At 47.1% G+C, this 7865-nt stretch overlaps 1 pseudogene; it reads left to right on the top strand.

Annotated features, from left to right (window-relative positions):
* The first annotated feature begins 4904 nt into the window (after positions 1 to 4904).
* Positions 4905 to 6668, top strand: LOC136519795 (alpha carbonic anhydrase 7-like; annotated as a pseudogene).
* Positions 6669 to 7865: the final 1197 nt, after the last annotated feature.

Raw genomic sequence — 7865 nt, 5'->3', positions numbered from 1 at the left:
CCACCAACCCAGTAATCAACTCTGCATTGTCAAATAATCTACTTCTCCATCTAAAAGCAAAGCGTGACAGCTTACTGTTACCCTCAAATAATCAGTAATTTTCCTTTTATTCATTTATAAATAAATAAATAAACAACAGCTTACTGTTACCAACTTTAAGCCATGGTTACATTACAGACAATTTGTTAGACTTAATTTGTTTGATTCTTCAAGGCCTCACGTACATGCTATGTATATGATCCAAGAGTTAATTCCTCTGCTCAACATCTGCAAAGCTTACCTTGATACCATTATCTTGCGATTATCACTTTGAATTTGTTGAATTTATGACTAGAGCATCATAAAACATTTTTGTTCCTGAACCTAAGAAAGAAACAAAAGGATAGCAGCATGGGATTTCCATGCCCACATGTCAAGTCTATTTTGATCAGGTTCATGTCCCAGCCGCTATCACTTTCTCAAAGGAACAAAAGCTAGGATACAAGCAAACTTTATCATAAAAAGAAAAGGTGAAAGGAAAATAAAGCAAGATTGTTTTGACCCTAATAAGTTCATGGTCCCCTTTGACTACACTGATACAAAACAGAGTAATCTACAGAAGCCACAGCCCACTGGTATAGATGCCATGCTCTCTAACTTAACTTTTGTAACTGGAGATCAATATAAATCCTTAGATGCCATTCAAGGAACAACCAAAGTAAATTCACCCATGCGTGGTCGGCTGGACCATATTCCCGAAGTACTTGGTTCAAGACACTCTAGGCCACTTTTGACTGCAGTTGGAAGAAACCAAAAACTGTGCGCAACCAATGCGAGTGAAAGGAATCGCGCACTGAACATTCAATATTTTACAACCGCCATTCACTCCCCCAAGAGGCCACAGCTCGTTTTAGCTACAGGCTCGTCATGGAATCGTACCAGTTTCAGAGAAGGGTCATGCACAATGCGACAGAGCGCGACAGAGCAGTTTTGTCAGAGGATCCGACAGACTAAGATAACAAGTTTGAGCATGCATGATATCATTTCGCAAAAAAGCATGACTGTTTCAGATTATGCCTGAAAACAGCTAGAGGTTAAAATGCTACTGAGTACAGAATTCAGACACGAAGCAGAACTGAATATCCTACTATTCGTCTTGACACAGGTGTGGGAAACAAAAACGTGATTCTTTGTTGTTTGAGGTTGGAGCTAGAGGGGGGTTTTTTTTTTGGATTGATCAGTTTCGTCAGAATGAAATGCCAAAAGCATCTAACAACTGCTCGAAGAGCGCGACATGGTTAAAAATACTCGAGGACTGGGTGAAAAGTTTGGTCGCTACCGAAGGCGTCGCCGCTGGAGATACTTCCTCGATCTTCCGTGTGCAGTGCCTCTCCGGAATGATGCCAAATCCGCCGTCGGATCGCGGCTCCGAACCGCCGGCGGCGGCGACGCATCTCGCTTCGAGGACGCGGAGTGACCGGACTACGTGGAGAGATGAACGGCATTCTTCCTGGGCCTAGGAGGCCACTTGATGGACTGGGCTCAATAGCATAGTGAGTAGTTGGCCCAATGTGAGCCAATGTGAAAAGAGAGAGAGAGAGAACGAAATTAGCCGAGCAACCTATATAATTAGGGAAATGCTACGGTGAGGACGTCGTCCTCGTCCTCTGGACGCTCTCATTCACGGGCCGCAACACCAACCAATGACCCAATCGTTGAAGCCTCTCGTCCACTTGTCTCCATTCTCCAAAAAAAAAAAAAAAAAAAAAAATCAGCGCAGCTCGAGCGGACGAGCTCCGCTGCAACCGCTCTCCGTCGCGCTGCCCCAGCATCTTCACCGTGCTCGAGCGCGGCCGCCCGCCTTGATCCCTCTCCGTCATGCCTTCCCGTTGCCCACCTTCCCCCTCTTCACCGCGCCTCCGGCCCACCGTGGCCTTTCTAGCTCGCTGGCTGCCTTCTTCACCAGAGCAGCGAAAGCTCGTGCCAGACCCTCCACGGCCTTCTCAACCGAAGCAGCTATAAATCGCGCCAGCACGAGATTAGGAGCGCCACCATCTAGCGCCGTGCCGATCTACCTCGCCTGCCGTGGAAGGGTAAGCAGGGGAGGCCTGCGCCTGCGCTCCCATCCACCTCGCGTCGTCGGCAAGAAGGGGAGGCCTGCACCACCGCAGTTCACCACCAGGTAGGACATGGTCACGCGGCGATGCTGTGTTTTCTGAATGTTTTTCGGACATGTTACAAGCTTATGTTTCAAGTGTTTAAGGTGTTTCAGATGTATGTTTCAAATTTTTCATGCGGATGTTGCAAAAGTAGATCGGGATGTTGTAATAGTTGTACACATATGTTGCAAAGCGTTTATCCCCAATGTTTCATCTGTTTTTTGTACATGTATGTTGCAAGTGTTTTAGATGCATGTCTCAAGTGTTCATCTATCTTCTTTTGTATGTTGCAAGTGTTGCATATGGATGTTTCAAAAGTAGATCGGGATGTTGCAATGGTGTTTCAACTGTATGTCCTAAATGTTTTATCTGTTTTAGACGTATGTTGCAAAGGTTAAATCTAGATGTTACAAAAGTAGATCTGATGTTTGAATGTTGTGGTGGGACCCACCTACCACAACCACCTGCTTGCAGCTGCTCGACTCATGTGCATACGTGTGGGAGTGGAGGGTCCCATGTGGCAGACGCAGGAAACGAGAGCGAGCGAAGATCGAGACGTGGCCCCGCGTGGGTGCGCGTGCGTCGGAAACGGACCGGTCTAGGCCCCACGTGAAGCAGGCGTAGCCGTGCGAGCACGAGCATCCAGATGCTATCATCCGGATCAAACGTACGAGCGCTAACAATTTCTTATAATTTAAGAGAAAAAAAGAGACGATCAAAACATGAGCCATTCTAAAAACAAAGGTGTGAAGACACGAGGATTCAAAAAAAAAGGTGCGTGCACATGAGTCTAGCATGTGCATGTTCATCCGATCCGATTAGGGGCGGATCCAGGGGGCTGCCCGGGCTGCAGCCCCCTCGGGAGCCTTAAATCATGTGTAAAATACTGTTCATTAGCCTCTAAATCATCATTATTTTCTTAACTCTAGCCCTAATCTTCATTACTTAGCCCCCTCCGAGGAGCTTATCTTGGATCCGCCCCTGGATCCGATCATACTTAAAAATAAATATATGAAGTGTTTTAAAGTCTGAGCTAGCTAGAAAGTGCCCGATGAGAAGCATATCATCATTTTTTGTTACTAAATGAAAACTCTAATCAGAGCCTCCGGTACATGTTAAAAGAAAAGAGACAAGTCATATAAATTCTCATAAGAATTAGAAAGATATAGTCATCGTTTCACTATATTCTAATGACCATTGATAATAATAGCCATTCGATCTAATATGTTTTTTAAACATTACCCATATGTACTATTACGAAAAACAATGTAAGGGGCCGTTTGGATTCTTTCATAGAGGAATTGAAATCTATTTAATAAATTACGCTAAATGACTTAGAATTTGACATTTCAACGCTTTTCAAAGTTCACATATAAGCCTATCTCAAATGTATGGGGTGGGAGATAAAAACTGATTCTATAGATCATCACTCTATATATGTTTTTACTTTGCAACTTATAACACGCTCTTCAACTTGCTCCCCTACGGTAGGAATGCAACACATAAGTCTCTCTCGTATAGCCAACAATGATATACAAATATAATCCATATACAACCATATTAACTTAATTAATATATGGCTAAATTATAATTATTCAAATGAATTCAATTTTGAGGATCCAAACGAGCCCTAAAGGAAATCTCTAAATTTATATCTAAACTACTCACCTATTCTATTACAAAACATAATATAAAGTTTCCTCCTAAATTTGCATCTACTTACCCATCATGCCAGTATGATAAATAAATAAATAAGTACTCTCTTCATTTTAAACTATATACTATCTCCGTCCGCAAAAGAATGCAATTATGGGATACGTGCCGGTCAATGAAGCTCAAGTTTGACTAAGTTTATAGCAAATATTATTAGTATTTATGTCTCTACATAAATTTATTATAAAAATATATTCTATAACTAATCTAATAGTATTTGCTTTGTATAATAAATGTTTGCATTTTTTATATAAATTTAGTCAAAGTTCAAAATATTTGATTTCTCGAAAAAGCGAGAATTACATCCTTTCGTGGACGGAGGGGGTACGAAGATATAGTACGTAAAAACTTTGTATCTAGAAAAGTATATATTGAGATTTTGTTTTTTTGACTTTTATATAAGTGTCGTGTTTGAAATTTTCATGTCTTTCTTCGATCGTCGATGACCGACCAGAGTCCAATACGAGGCTTCTGCTTCCAGAAGTTTTTGTTACTTTTCATTCGATTTAAGTTAAGGGTGTGTTCCTCTGCTCGTCGTCAGGTATATATCAGGCATGTGCCATGTGGTTCCGTGCACGCGGATGCGGCCCGACCAAAATATAGAGTACTCTTCGGTTCGAAAAGCAAAACAAATGGCATTTCTTTGTTAGAAAAATTTAAGAGCTTGGCCCGTTCGAAAATAAAATTGGCACTCAATACAATACATCGCCCACGCCCAGATCCTTTTCTCCTGCATGCAACGCGTGACGGGCCGCCTTTGCCGGCCGGCGCTCATCACGCGCTTTCTCCCGGCCCCGCCGCGCGTGCTCGCGGACACGGCTACTTTCGGTCTGTTTGTTTGGTTTTTTTTTTTTTTTTTTTTTTTTGCTGGTTTGAGCTGGCTGGTGCTGATTTATTGTGAGAGAGAAATATTGTTGGCTGGCTGGTTTGGGTAGCTGAACCCAACAAACGAACAGGCTGTTTAACCCCCAGAAATGCCTGAGCATACACAGATTCTCGTCGAACTACGCGGCTCGAGCAGCACACAGCAGAACACTAAGAGCGACGGCCGCCATGTACGCGGCGGCTCCGAGCAGCAGCAGATTGGCCGCCGCCACCGCCTTCATCGTCGTCTCCCTCTCGCTGCAGCTGCTCCTCCGCCACTTCGGCGTGGCGACGGTCCACCACGCGGCGGCGCATGAGCTCGGTAGGCGTTTCCGGTCCTGATTTAGGCCCCGTTTGGCGGGTTGGCGGGCTCTGCGCAGCTCCTGCTTCGGCTGAATCACTGTAGCTGTACTATTCACCCAAGCTATTTTTCTCTTTCCTCTTTTCCTCTCCTACTGACACCACCGGAGCCGGAGAAACTCGTTTTTTTTCTCCCGTGGCTCCAATTATAGTGTCACTACAGTGTAGGAGCCAGAGCACGCGGGAGCCCAGTCAAACGGGGCCTTACACACGCACGCGCGCAGCGCTGTACGTGAGTGACCGATCGAGTCAGTCGGCTTTATTTAAATGCATGAGCATGGTTACCGGTAGCGGGTCGTGTCATGCACGCGTGCGTGCGTGCACCAGATCGTTCGTTCTTGTGACACGCTCCCCGTGCTGCTGTCGTCTGTGCATGGTTTTGATTGACGCGTTGCAATGGCTGGCTGGGATCGGTGGATGAAGACGAGGCGGAGGAGGACTTCAGCTACCGGCGGGACGCCGGGAACGGGCCGGCGCGGTGGGGCTTGATCCGGAGGGAGTGGGCGGCCTGCTCCGTGGGTCTCCAGCAGTCACCCATGGGCCTCTCCGACACCGTCGCGGGGCTCGCCGACCGGCCCGGCCGACTGGGCCGCTCCTACCGCCCCGCCGCCGCGTCCGTCGTCAACCGCGGCCACGACATCATGGTGAGGTTCAACAGCAACCCGGGCGGCGTGGTGATCGACGGCGTGGCGTACCGGCTCCGGCAGATGCACTGGCACGCGCCGAGCGAGCACGCCATCAACGGGCGCAGGTACGCCCTGGAGCTGCACATGCTGCACCAGAGCGAGACCAACAGGTACGCCGTGGTCTCGCAGCTCTACAGGATCTCGCGGCGGCGTCGCGACAGGACATCCACAGGGTGAGCTAGCGAGGATCTCTCTTCTGTTGTCCATATAAATACTCCTCCAAATTTGTACATGATGATCTCGTCTGATGGTTGTTCGAGATGCGTGCATGCGTATGTGTGTGCAGCTGGAGCGGTACATCCGGATGATCGCGAGGAGGAAGGACCGGGAGGAGCTCATCGACGAGGTGGTGGACCCGCGGCGGCCGGTGAGCCGGAGCACGGCCTACTACAAGTACATGGGCTCCTTCACGACGCCGCCCTGCACGGAGGGCGTGACGTGGGTAGTCGCGCACCAGGTAAGAAGAGCATGCAACCAACAACACAGAGGTCAAATGACTGTCCACGGTGGCGAGTGGCGACGTACGTGTGTGTGACGTGGCGCCATTTGTGTGCAGACACGGCGGGTGACGCGGCGCCAGGTCAGGCTGCTGCGGAACGCCGTCAACGACGTAAGCACCCTTCACCCACCCTCGGTCGCCGGTCGGCCGGGCGGTGCCGCCACGCCGCCGCCGTTGCATTGCATCATAGAGTTGCAGTACACTGGTATATACGCTGACGAAAGATTGTGTGGCTTTCGCTGTGCAGGGCACCAGGAGCAACGCGAGGCCGCTTCAGGAGGCCAACGGCAGGGGCGTCACCTTCTACTACACCTCGCCGGCGCACGGCCGAGGGGCGAACGGGGACTAGCAAGGAGACGACGGCCGGCGGAAACTTGGCGCCCCCGTGCCCTGTTTCTATCTAGGTGACACAGTGCATGGCCAATCACCTCATGGATGTGATGGCCGATAGTGTTAGGATAGAGGAGCTGTTTGGTTCTACCGACATATTCGGTTTACCCCATATTCGGTTTGTTCGGCTTTTTTTTTTAGTCGGAACAGTGTTTTTTCTCGCAACAATTCAGCCGGAACAGTGTTTTCCAGCCAGTTTCAGTCACGTTTTAGACCAGCGAATGGGGCCAGTAACGCAAACATAAACGATTTAAAGCTGTAATTTTATTTACGTTTGCGTTTACAATTGAACCAACCAAACACTATTAGAGTGCAGACTAATTTTTTCCCCCACGATCATCATTTTATTGCAACGTAATGCTGTATGTAGTGCGATTGCTTTGGCAAGTGAGTTTGTGATAGGGGGTGGGGGGGGGGGGGGGGGGGGGGGGGTGCGGGAATTAGAACGTTTGCAACGGAAACAAAGTATGAACTTGGAAGCTTCTTTTCCATGTGAAGTGTAGGCTCTAAAGACATGTCCTATATATACACAAGAAAGTTAAAAATGTTGTTGTAATCAAGACATTCATAACACGAAAGATCAAACCCCATAAGCCTTAATAAAAAATTTTGTAGATAAACAATTGGAGATAACAATGCAAACTTTTTAGAACCTTTCACGCAACTCATGAAGCAGGATATTTTGCATGAAGCCACTAGATGTGAACACCGTGAAAACACTAGAACAATGTATTTATCTTAGAATTGTGTAGAAGGAGGCATATGCCATCTTTTTATGAGCCCCCATGGCCTATAAGAGGTACCCCTCTTTGCTATGCCATCTATCAAAGAGCAAGGTAGATGTGAGAAGGATGATATGTAGAGGAGTGTGAGTGAGTTGAATGTTAGGATAGCCGTGTGTACTCTTGTGTAATATTGGCATAGTAATAAAGAGTGCCTTCTTTTACAAGTGTTAATCTCCCAGTTAGGTCATATGATATCTAATTACTAGTACATAAGTTGGTCCATCAAAGATTGGCTCTGCCCTTCTGAAGATAGCTTTATCTGTTGTTATAGTCCGGAAGTGAGAAAACAACTATACCATCAAAAGAACTCATTGCACTTAGTAACAAGAAATTGAAAGTCCCGACTGACTCTAGAGTGAGTTGTTGTCTTAGTGTGGGTCCTCATGAGTACTAACCCACCCCATTTTCCCCATCACAAACCAATTTTCTA

The sequence above is a fragment of the Miscanthus floridulus genome, chromosome 18 (assembly GCF_019320115.1).
Source record: "Miscanthus floridulus cultivar M001 chromosome 18, ASM1932011v1, whole genome shotgun sequence".
In the NCBI taxonomy this organism is placed as follows: domain Eukaryota; kingdom Viridiplantae; phylum Streptophyta; class Magnoliopsida; order Poales; family Poaceae; genus Miscanthus; species Miscanthus floridulus.
This window is presented reverse-complemented; position numbering and strand designations above follow the sequence as displayed.